This window comes from Protopterus annectens, chromosome 7.part0 (genome assembly GCF_019279795.1).
Source record: "Protopterus annectens isolate FY-2018-M chromosome 7.part0, PAN1.0, whole genome shotgun sequence".
Taxonomy (NCBI): Eukaryota; Metazoa; Chordata; order Ceratodontiformes; family Protopteridae; genus Protopterus; species Protopterus annectens.
This window is the reverse complement of record NC_056739.1, coordinates 1,920,799,915-1,920,813,261: the sequence shown is the minus strand read 5'-3', so window position 1 is coordinate 1,920,813,261 and position 13,347 is coordinate 1,920,799,915.

Sequence of the window (13,347 nt, the reverse complement as noted above, 5' to 3'; positions counted from 1 at the left end):
TTTATCCTCTACCACTTCAAAATACAAAATGCCTGTGAATCTGACATTTCTTTTTTAATGCAATACAAATCATTCAAAATCATTAGGTCACCTTTAATGCACATTTATCCACTATCCAGTGTACTGACCCAACACATATCTGCAAAGAATGGCTTATAAAATGAGATTCCAAGGATCCTTGGTCAAATCTCCCTGGTAAGTATATATACCACCACTGGTATCCCCTGAAAGAGGACCATATGCTTAGTCAGGTCTATGCAGAAAACTAAAAAATAAATAAAATCAGAATTTCACCATATCAGAGAAAATATGTAGTTAAACTTGTTTCTCTCTGGATTTCTAATGTGACTATCATTGCCCTTAAGTATTGTCCACATAAATGGATCATTTTAAGTTTTTGTTTTACCTCAAAACAGTGTAAATTACAAAAAAAAAAAACTTACATGGGTATTGCCACTACTTTAGATACAAAATTATAGAGTTCTCATTTGGGCTCATGTAATTCTAAACATAGAAACTCTAAATGCATTCTCAGGGTTATTCAGATAAAGTATTTCAAACCCTTGTGGAAAAACTTACAAAATGACTTTTGCAGATTTTATTTATTAATATTCATATAGATGGTGAGTTGAAAGTAAATACCAAAACAGTAAAAGGAAAATGATGGTTATATGTATATATTGAAATACAACTTAATAAAACATTTAAAAGGCATAAGTATTTGAAAAAGCCCACACATCATTTGAAGATACTAAAACTATAAACTGTCAAAATTATTTTCAAGTAGTTTTGCTAAAATAATGTCATCAGGAAGACCCTTGTTCAAACAACTTACTGAGACATGATGAATGTAAAGCCCCCAGTTTATATGTTAGGAGAATGGGTTTATACTCATAAAACTTAATCTCAATAATTTAAAATAGCCTTCCCAATACCACTAAATGCAAATCAGTGTATCGGTATTCTCGGAAACTAGAGTAAAACTGGACAAAGAATGACATTTTGTCTATTTGATAAATGTTCTAAAGACTTCCAACATCTATAATTTTTTTCCAAAGTAAAACATTTTACTTTCATGCAACTAAATGCATCCCCTTCTTCATACAGCAGTTTGCTTATCAATAACCCTACACCACTGAGTATTTTCAGAAGATCTGCCCAAGAATCTTGGCTATTTTGAGCTATTTTGACTATTTTTGCTGTTTGCATTTAAAAGACATTGGGCAGGATTCACGAAGCCTCCGTGTAAGAGATACATGGCTTACACGGAGGCTGCAGTTAAACAGTGTGATGTCAGCATGTCATGCATATGGATGAGGGCATGCTGAATCACACCGAAGGCTAACACGGTCCGTGGAAGACAGTAGGGGGCGTGCCCGTAGGCCGAGCCCTGCAAGCGGACACGCCCCCAGAAGAGTAAAATTGCCCAAAGTAAACACCCACGACAGAGGCCATGGAAATGTGAATAAACACAACCCAACACATGCCCCCATAGACTATGATCATAAAATATATAAATGAACGTTATATATTTTTTTTAAATCGTAAAGATGTTTGCCCGTGAGTGCGCTCGTTTGCACGGGCGTGCCCGTAGCTTAGCCACAGTTAGCAGTCAGTGGAAAAGGATATAACAACTAAATATGCAAAATAAGCCAAAAAGCAATAGCGTAGCAGTAGAGACGTCGGCTGAAGAGCAGGCATGCATGGTTCGAGCCCCCACAACATCAATTTTTATTTTTAGTAAAATAAGCACGAAACAAGTCCCTGACAAACATGTACACATATAAAATCATAGTTTATGTAAAATGTAATGAAATAGTCCATTTATTTTGAAGAAATGTGAGATAACAAAACAATAAAAAATGTGAGATGTGCCTATAGCTGAGCTACAGTTTAACAAGGTGAGTGCATCTGCCTGTAGGTGAGCAGTGGTTTAACAGATGTAAAATGAGTGCCCAAAGGTGAGCAGTGGTTTAACAGGTGCAAAATGAGTGCCCATAGGTGAGCAGTGGTTTAACACACTGAAACTGTGTGCCCCTAGCTGAGCTGAGCGTAATATGCGTGCTGACAGCCAAATGACGCGTAAACCAGCGTAACCCATTTGCGCGGAGCTGCGCACTGCGCCAACAAGCTAACCGACGGGCAATGTTGAGCAAGCCATATCAAAACTGCCTTTACACAGACACACCCCCAGCCTGTCTAGACAGTCATAAAAAATAAAAAGCAGTGGCCAGGTTCGAACCCAGGATACTATGCACCATAGTCAAGGTACTGAACCACTAAGCCATGACAGCAGTACCTAGAAATGCAGTAATAGCAAATATATAGGAATGAATACAAAGTGTACCATGACAAAGCAGGTTTTGTGAAGTTGATACAATTCCAAAATGGCCAATCACAGATATGTGCGGGAAAAACGGCATATATAAGCCCCATAGGCGGGAATACACAGCATAAATGAATGTAGAACGGACTTGCAGCCAGAATGTCAGGAGTAGGTGAGGGTAGTTGCTTTCGAGCACAGAGGTGGAGCGCTGAGGAGACCAGATACATGGTCTGGCTCCTAGTCCACAATCATGAGGCCCAACTCATGCAGGGCCAGGTCCTGTGGGGAGCATAAAGGGCTGAGGCATGGGACTGGTTGGCTCATGATCTCACCAGTGCCACAGGGATTCCAAGGACTGGTGAGCAGGTTCGTCACCACCATGCGGACCTGAAGAGACGTAAGCAGGACCAATTGAACCTTTGGATCCAGGAGGCCTGGCAAATGCCCAACGCCCCACTACTGAGTAAGTTACATTTAATTATGTATGTAAGAAATTAAACTAGCTGATATTATGGAGATGTGTATTCCAATATTACTTCATTTATATTACAGCTGCAGGTGTCCGTTCTGCGAACCGCAGAGCCTATGGCGATAGGCTGGTGCGGTTGCGCCACCAGGCAGGTCAGTAATCCACTCCCAGTAAATGTAAAGAAATATAAAAGTATGACAGTTAGCAAAAGAGTGCAGTGTAGTCACTAAGTAATAGAATGTGCAAGTAACAGTGTAAGAGTGTTTGCAAGTATTGCTTGATTACAAAAGTGTGTTGCAGTCTGTAATCCAAACTGAAAAATGAAAATGTCTGAAGTAAAGTCTGAAATAAAGATGCCCCACCTGTAATATAATAGTATACAACCTGCAGCAGGCTGAAAAGTACAGCTGCAGAAGATGAGCAAAGCACATGTGTGAAATATACCCCTGTTGAAATACTGAAACATGACAGAAGTGAGACTGCTGGAAAGGATTGTAATAACTACAGGTAAAACATGTCAATAAAGCCTAGAAGTAAGTACCATCCTGAATAGTAAAATGAAAACAAGTGAGAGAGTGTGAGAAAGAGTTATGAATCCACCAATAAAGTACTAATAACCCCTGAATAAAGTATACTGCAGTCACTACAGAATGAAATGAATGTGAGAAGCAAAACCAAACAGCGAAATCTGTTCAAAGTGTTGCTGCAGCTGGAATGTGTAACCCAAAATCTGGATATGTTGCTCTCAGTCTGCAATATGCAGATAGTATGATTGTCTGACATACCAAACATCCACAGTGTCTATAGCTATATAAAGCAAATGTAGCAGGATGATGTAGCTGAACAAAGCCAGATATGAATGTGTAGCAGTAACAGTCCTATCACCAAATTGAAGTAGTTATCATATAGGAAACTGTAGTTAGAACAGTAGTGTGTATATATGTGCAGCTATTAGAAATGTACAGCATATGTATTGGTATTCGAAGGTGTTAATATTATTTTCTTCACCCCACCCTATAACCACATATAACCCATTCCATGTGAAAATGGTATGTGCAATCACAATTAACACCCCTGGACATTTGTCCTGTTGGGTCATAAATATTTGCATGTCCATTGATGCATCTGCCCTGTTCATACATCCAAACCTGATGGCCTGTTGCCATCAATCAACCCTGCATGTTGTTGGATTGTGTATTGCTGTTCAAATTATGCATGTGCTATGCTCGCTGTTCAATGGTGTGAATATCTGGGTGTTTGGTTAATGGGAATACTAATGCATGCTGTTACAACTAATTGCAAATGGTATTATATGTTACTAACCCAAACTGTCATGACATAATGCAAAACATAGGACGACAGGGAAGGCGGGTTCCAGCGGACCCACCTCTCCCACCTCAGCTGGCGAGTGCACCTGGCACTAGTGCCCAGTCTGGACCCTCCTCCGGTGGCCTTGTGCCACCTGCAGGTGGAAGCGCTGCAGGGTATGGGGCTCATCCCCCCTCTGCAAGTGTGGCCGGAGGAGAACCACCACTCACCCTCCGTAGCATCCAGACTGTGGTGCGTAGGGAGATCCAGGACTCTGTTCTTGGGCCCCTACGCCAGCTTGAGGCACAGGTGGCACAACTTATGGGCATGCCTGTTGCCCGGCCTACACAGCCCCCAGCACACCCCATCCTGGGCAGTGAAGGAACAGTGGCAACTGCCCATGGGTGGGGATATCAGTTCCATTGTTGCCATCTGTGGGCTCATGGGCTCTGGATATCCAAACATCCGTCCCCGTCAATTATGTAACCCCCCCACACGTGTCATACACCACCCCTGTATGCGTCTTGTTTGTCTTGTCTGTTGACCTACCCAACCTACCTCCCCAGCTATACCGACTTCCTTCACCTGACATACCACTCTCACCTGAAAAAAAAAAAGGGCACTCTGTACCCACAAAAAAATTACGCCCCATACATAGCTGCCCATTCCGCACACATGTCTGCTGGACATGGAAACTATCAATTACAATTGGCTGTACAACAAGTATTATTGTTGTCCTGACACCTCTCTCAGGGGTGGAAGGTTTCAAATGTCACACCAAATTACATACATATGCACAGCTGTTGCTGATAAAGAAATGGGCAGCTATGGGCCTTACCTACATCCCTCCTGCAAATCCCAAGCTTGTTTCCCTACTGTCTTACCCTCTTTGTGACCCCTTTTTCACCATTTTCCTGTCTCCCCATTTTCATTTCTTTCAAAGAAAATAGCGCGGGTGTGCGCCAGACTAAGCACTGTTAAGCGGTTGTAAGCGGGTGTGCGCTTGTGTGCTCGGAGCTGAACACCAGTGTGCATGTGTGAGCTCCGTGCAAACCAGCGCTAACCCAGTTACAACTGCTTAAAAGTGCCTTAGTCACTCTGATTGACAGGTCCTGTAGTCAGTTCAAAAGCAAAATAAAATCCCACTGTCAATCCCGAACCCAGGACCTTGGAAACAGTAGTCTGCATGACCTACCACTAAGCCATGACTCTTATACAAGAACATTGTGCTAAAATAAATATATCATGTAATAGTAGGAATGAATGTAAAGGGAATATAGGATGTGTAGTACACAAAGCATGTCATTTAGAATTACTGTCAAAACTAGTGGAATTCCATAATCGTAGTGTGTGTGAACAGAAACAGCCATGCTAGTTGGTAGCTAGTAGGTAATAATGTCAGTTAATGTACATATATAAATGTATGTATATTTATATATATATATATATATATATATATATATATATATATATATATATATATAATTGTAGGTGTCATTGTGCATACACACTTACTACAGGAAACAGGAGAGAGGAATTGAGAAATGTGAATGTACAACACAGCCTGAATCATGAGAGAGATACTAACCTTCACACTCACAGAACAGTGTCCACAGCATACCAGCATGGTCCCCGCCCTTACAATCTGAAAGGGCAACGCCTATCTCACATACTCTTTTATAGCACTGTCCTGAAATCACAGTGAGAACTGCAATCAGTACACAACTTGCTGCATGCAATTAGCAAATGCTGGCTTACAATTGGTGCAGAGGCCATCACATGGACTTATGCAGATACCTACAAAAGCATCCTGTACTCACACTCCACACATGCAATACGTTCATTGCACTGTCTGGAGGCAGACAGAGAGAGAGAGAGAGACAGACAGAGACAGAGACAGAGAGTGAGAAAAAAAAAAAAAAAAACACAAACAACAACACACAGTACACACACTGAGTCTAAGCTGTCAGCAGTGACAGTAGCAAGCCGTGCCAGCAGCAGCAGGAAGCAGTAGTAGCGGTAACACAACCAGCTGCGACAAACACAGGTAATGTAAAGTAGCAGGTTAATAGTCTGCATACTGTGAACCCTCCATATGTGTCATAGGTCTGTATCTATAGGTATGTCCATGTGATATGTTGTGTGCACGTAGTTCCGCCAAAAGGGGATGACTATACATTACATGTCAGTCAGTGTTAGGCCATGATCCTGGCAGCAGTTTTCTGTTGCAGTGAGGCCCATCTGTAGGATGTATGTGTCAGCTGGTGTAACGACTATGGCACTTAGTTAGCAGTCATCTGGGAACTTTGTCATCCACAACCCGCGCATGTTCACTTTTACATCTGAGAAATAAATGCCAAACAAGAGGGGTCCTAGGACAGAGGCCTGTGGGATACCACATGTGACTGGCATTGAGTCTGACATGGCTCCTACAATATAGATATTATGGATTCTGTATGTCAACCAGTGTGCAACCCATCATGTGACATATGTAGTAACATGTAAGCTAATGAGCTTGTCTATGATGCCTGAGTGGAGTACTGTGTTGAAGGCCTTAGGCAAGTTCAGGTAGGCTGTATGGATTGTGTTGCCCTCATCAATGGCTGTAGTGACTGTTTTGAAAGGTCAATCAGGTTCAAAAGGCAGGATCAGCCCATCACAAAGGCAAACTGGCTGGGAACAAGTGTCTGCAGGTACCCAATATCGCTGTATATGCGTCCCATACTGAATAATTCCATAGCTTAGCAGACCAGGCCGGTTCAGCTTATGGTGCGGTAGTTCCCAGGGTCAGTAGAGGTGCCTCCTTAGTGGAGTGGGACCACTGTTGCTGTATGCCAGTGTTCAGGTACATATCCTGTAGTACGACCAAGGTTAAATATCAGTTTATATGCGGTTGTATGTCCTCTTGGAGTTCACGTAGCACACATCCAGGGATACCATCAGGTCACATTGATGCTGTGTGTTCTGCTTTGTTGAGGGCGGCCCTCATCTGGACATGTGAGATGATAGGGAGGTTACATTCAGCTGTGATAAGTATTTCTACTTGTGGGTGAGAAGGAGGGGGGATACATGCACCAAACCTGTCTGCAAGAATGTTGCCAACATCTGTGTGTTCAGTGAATGTTAAGTAGGTGTGTATTAACTCAGAGCATATCTGAGGCGTTTGGTCCATATGTGTAACATAACTGAAGAAGGCCTTGTGGTTATCTATAGTGTCCGTGGCCATTTCCCTCCCAGAGTAGGCCGTGGATGTTGTTATGAGAGACCGTAGCTTATTGCCAGTGCTGACCACAGATGCCTTCCCTTAATGTGAATCTGCTCTGTCCTGCAGTAGCCTCCTTCTATTGTTATACAATCTGCCTTTGGCTGGGGTCCACCGGACAGGATGCCTAACCTTTGTGCATAGGGTCTGGGTTAGAAATGTGTGCATGTTCCATGCAATCTTTGGGATGTCCGTGGGAAGCATTCGCAAAGGGGTCAGCAGTGTGGGTTGTGGCTTCCACTGGCCCAGTGGGCTGCATGGATGCCATCTCAGTCCTAACAAGTGAATAACTGTCCAATCACATACATATCAAAGTAGTCTACTGTGCTGTTGGTGGTGGTGGGATATGTATATCCAGGCCGAGTAACTTGTGTCCAGATCACACTAGTGGATGGTGTTCCACATACAGTACCTTGGTATGAACCCCCAGAGTGAGGTTGTGCATTGGACCTGTCGTAGTGTGCTGACCGATGGGGCATGCTACTATGTTGTATGGAATGTGGCAGGTATTGTTGCACAGGTGTTGGCTGAGCACTGATATCTGGCCATGTACTTGTGTATCCACAAAGAGACACACACATGCTACATATGGGAGTAGTAGTATATCACTACAGTTGAGTATCATGTATAGTATGCGTGCCATATATTGCTGACATAGTCTGCTGATATCCTGTTTGTGTTCTCTTCCAGGGAGATGGAGCGTCAGCGTAATCCCACCTACTCTGCAGCAGAAGATGAGGAGATACACCAGAGCCTGGTGCGGGATTATGACATACTGTTTTCCCACACCAGCCAGAATCAGCAGGAGAGGGCTGCACTGTGGCAAGACCTTCTCCGTAGGGTAAATGACATTGGCACGCATAATAGGACATATGAGCAGGTACAACATCACTGCAGTGATTTAATCAGAAATGTCTGTCAGCGTGTGTCGGATATCCACAGGTAACAGGTTGCCACAGGAGGTGGGGTGGCCACACATCCCCCCTTACCAGACTGGAGGGGCTACTCCTAAGTGTTGTGGCTCCAGCCCCGGAACAGCAACAGCAATACACCTGCATCATGATGGAGGCTGGATCCACACAGTAGCACGACATGGAGCGTGCAGGTAATATGCCATATGTACACTTGACTGTTCTGTACACTGTTAGTTTATGCATGAGTAAGGTGTGTCTGTGGTATGTAGCTGTCAACATAGTATGTAATTGTGCAGGTGTGATATTGGCAATATCAGCAGCTGACGTGTGAAAGGCAACTGGTGTACTACTGCACTGTATCATATGCAGTATCAATGACACAGTTGTGCCCACTGACATTAATCTCCTCATTTCTGCAGGTCCCTCCAGTGTTACAGCAAGGCAGGCCATCCATGCTGGTGAGTGTGTTTAACAATACCTATAATAGTCCTGATAGTGCTAGTAATACTAGTGTAACTCAGTAGTACTCTGTGTGTATACTGTGGGGTGTGCATGTGTGCATGTGTGCCTGTGTCCACGTGTGCATGTGTGCATGTGTGCCTGTGTCCATGTGTGCATGTGTGCATGTGTGCATGTGTGCATGTGTGCATGTGTCCACGTGTGCATGTGTGCATGTGTCCACGTGTGCATGTGTGCATGTGTGCATGTGTGCAAGTGTGCATGTGTGCATGTGTGCACGTGTGCATGTGTGCATGTGTGCCTGTGTCCATGTGTGCATGTGTGCCTGTGTCCATGTGTGCATGTGTGCATGTGTGCATGTGTGCATGTGTCCACGTGTGCATGTGTGCATGTGTGCATAAGTGCATCACTGGTAACATTGTGTGGACACTGTAAACTGTGTTTCCTGTCTTCCTCCCACAGGTTCTGGTGCTGCTCTGGTGTCCTGTAGCAGGGAACCTGAATCTGGTGCCACAGGTACTGGTAATGATATCTGTGTAATGGCACAGGAAGGTGTCTTAGGGTCCGCCATTGGTCAGCCAATTGACAGTACACAGCTGTCAACCCCATCATTGCGCACAGTCATCCTGCCAGTACATCCTATGTCACCATTGTCCCTAGGTGATGGACAGGATACAGTGGGCATTGACCAGGGTAATGTGGTATCTGTGGCACATGCTTCCCCACACAGCAGCCATGGGCAGGGTCCTGCGATGGTACCACACAGACAGTTGCCCATGGGTTCTCGTGGGAGCATCCGTGGGCGTACTGCATCTGGCAGACATGCCCAGAGAGGTCTGTCAACCTCAGCTATGCTTTGGGCTGTCATGCAGGCACAGTCACGTATGGAAAGGTACACCAGACAGGGTCTGAGGGAGCTGAGAGCATGTCGCACAGCCATGACTGACAGTATGCATGACATCGCGGAACATCGCGGATGCTATCTGTAATTTCACCGATGTCATAGACAGACATTGTGGGGACATATTACAGCAGTTCCACAACCACATGTCCATGAGCCAGGGCAATGGTGGGCGGTTGCGGCATTGACGTGGCCATATGCCAGCAACAGCAGCAGCTGGCAGTCAGCACGGACGACAACAGGCCCGCACATGCCCCCTTAGTGCCAGCAGCAGCCCCAGCAATGCTGGGTCTGTGCTGTCATCGGAACGCCCCAGGAGACCATGTGCACGTGGCTCTGGACAGTCCCAACAGGGACCTGTGTCAAGTCAACAGACTCCCACTTCTGATGACAGTACCCAGTCTGGCTTAGTACCGGATACGGTCCGTAGCACCCCTGCCAAGCACAGGTACCGTGTCCATGCCCACAGACACTGATCTGTATGACCTGCCAGGTGCAGTCTGTGGCTGTCCACAAACCCCTGTATATGGCAGCCATGAGGTGGAACTGTGTGTGTGTGCATACACACATGTGAAATGTTAACACCTAGGGCTACCACACACACGCACACACTGCACTAACAGTGCCCCACCCTGTACTACTGTCCCTCACCAACACACATACACACACATGTCAATTGGTGGTATCAGTGGCAGACTCAGGCATGCCTAATTCACACCCTGTGCATATGATGAAACTGTGCCACCTCCTGCAATCTCCAACATCAGTGCAGGAACAGGTAAACACATTGCTGATGCACAGGGTGACTACATAGAAGTGTATTAGTAGTATCATGTTGGTAACAGTACAGTGTGCTGATATGACTTTGTGTATATCCCAGCATGCCTGATGCAGTAACCGTATGACTGTCCTGAATTGTTATTTGCACCCATAGTACGTACCAAAGTGTAATAGCTGCACATTATTGCATACCGGTGGTAAGGATGTCAACAGATAGCCACATACATGGGTAGCACAGGGGGGAAGCTAATGCAAGTAGTGATACGCAATGATGGACATGTACAGTAATGGTGGCAAGTTGCCCACAATGACTATGCAATGTGGATGTTTGCACATGTTGATATGTGTGCAGTACCAATGTAATCCAAATCACAATTAACTATGACATAATATCAGGTCTACCATGGGCATCTGCGCTGTGCATTCCTGGGTACATGTTGATAGTGCCTACATATTTGCACTGTTACCTACTGTTAGTGTTACCCCTTCTTTGTTGTACAATGGACTACTTCCAGCCCTGCTTACTGTAGCTTTGTTTGCATGCATGTTCGCTTGGGGTTCCCTGGAACACTGCTTCCACTTGCAATGCAGAGTTACAGTGCTTCTGTGAACTCCTAGTGACATCTGCATAGCGTATGATACGTATGTCAAGTTTACACATGACAGAACATTACTGTCTGTCCTGTTCGCATGTACGTTGCCTGTAACACATTGCACATGTCTTACCTGGCATTTACCCACGTGTGCAGTCATATATGCCAGTGCTATGAAACAGTAGCAGTACACCCACACATACACACCTTCAGTATGTTGTTCCCCATTGGCCTTATGTGTTGGTAATCACCATGGCAATCACACTACTAGGCTGGCATGTGCAAAGGTAACCTGTGAATCACCTCTATGGTCCAGTTGTGGTTTATGTGAGTCATGTGGCAATGTCACAGCTGCCACATGTATGCAGTCAACCATCACCCCTGGCCAGGAACGTACAACACATGTGTGGGATGCCACCACATAGCCAATCTGGGGACTGAGAACTCTGAACCCAGTAATGCCATACCCTGTCAGGTGGCATGACATACTACAGTGACTACAATACCAGTCAGACATAGACCCGCACTGACAGCAATCTGAACACACTGGGGCATACTTAGAGACTCAGAATTACATCCTGCCTGAGCATCACACACCTCCACAGCTGGCACACAGGCATACATTACATCGGAACAGAGCACATGCCACACATGGCACACACATCCTGTGTGCCACACACTCACAGCCTGTAGGGCTACACAACACACCTGCTACAGATGTGTCAGGTACCTCTCTTGGCCACTGCAGTGGGGTCCCACTCAACAGGTTGTACATGGTGAAGGTCACAGTGATATGCCTGTGGGGCACTATGGTCCACCACAAAACACATGCATACAGGTCAGTCAGAGGCATGGACACATATGACTCAGTCATTGACCATGCCACTATGGATGACCTGAGACATACCTCCCTGGACTACATGATAGGGAACATAGAAGGGATCTCTCCGCATGTGGCACAGGCCAGTATGAGCCTAATCTTGGTTGCCATCATACCCTCACCAGGTATGCTACCACTATATGTAGGAAGGGTGTTCTATGTCTACATTCTGCTCAATCTCCAATGTCATTCATAGGGTATGCACTGGCTGTCAACGTGTGCTTACATGCTAGGGAAGCCACAATGATTTGCGAGGGGCAGCTTGCACGTGACACCCATGGGCCAATGTATATTGGTGAAGCCCCTTGATACACACATACTGCCTTGTGCTGCAGGACATGGATTACATAGCCACCTCCGCGAGTATCACACAGGATAGGACACTAACAGTGATGCTACACAACACCAGCAGTGTACACCGCAAGATGCATGCACTGGACATTGTCCTCAGCACGGTGAACTGCAATGTCTGTGCAGTGCCAGAGTCCTGATTCACAGCTCACAGGTGCAACCCATCACTGCCAGGTTATACCTCATACCATGCCTGTCGTCCCCTACACATGTAACACACATGGACAGGGGGGTGGTATCCCAAGGCACCACAGATACACACACCTCCAGGTTGTTGGCACAGCACAAAGCATCAGGGCCTATTCATGTGCAGCTAACAGTGTGTCGGACTGCCGTCTGGTTCATAGCCTGGCACACACAACCCTCCCATACACAGGAAACCCACCTATCCTCCATAACAACACTGGCAATATGACAGTCTCAAGAACTGTCTTTATATGGCTGGACTGCATCCAGCCAAACATTGTGCGTGAGCATTACTGTAGCTACAACACACTAGTTGAAGGGTTCCCAGCATGTGGTCACTGAAGTGTAGTGGAATAACATGTTACCACTCCCACAATAGGTGGGAACATGCAGCATCTGTACATCGAATACATGTAGACTATATGGCCCAGACCAGATGTGTATCCCCTGGTGTAGGTATTTTACCATATACACCCACACTGTATAGACACATACCATGTGCGGCCCCTGCACAGTAAGACACAGTCATATTGTTATGCATTGCAAATACCATTTATCCACTCAAGGCACATGTCAGACATGGTAACTACTGCAGGTCACAGGTATTTATGTGTATGTGTCACACACATACATCATGTGTGCATTGCCATTGCTGGTTTAGGCAATGGCATGCATTGTTATGCACAAAGACCCACACAAGGTCATAATGTGTGACACAACCACACGTGGCAGTTGTGGCTTACCAAAACATACCTATCTGTACTCTGACAATGGTAATAGACCTAGTAGCAGAGCGCACTATTGGCATTACTGGCCAACTAGCCCTGTTTGGCTGTGCTGATAGTGTGGTGACATCCCCTGTGTTTACTGGGGGAATATGCAGCATCTGGTGTATTGTAGTATTTGCCAAAAGGATCT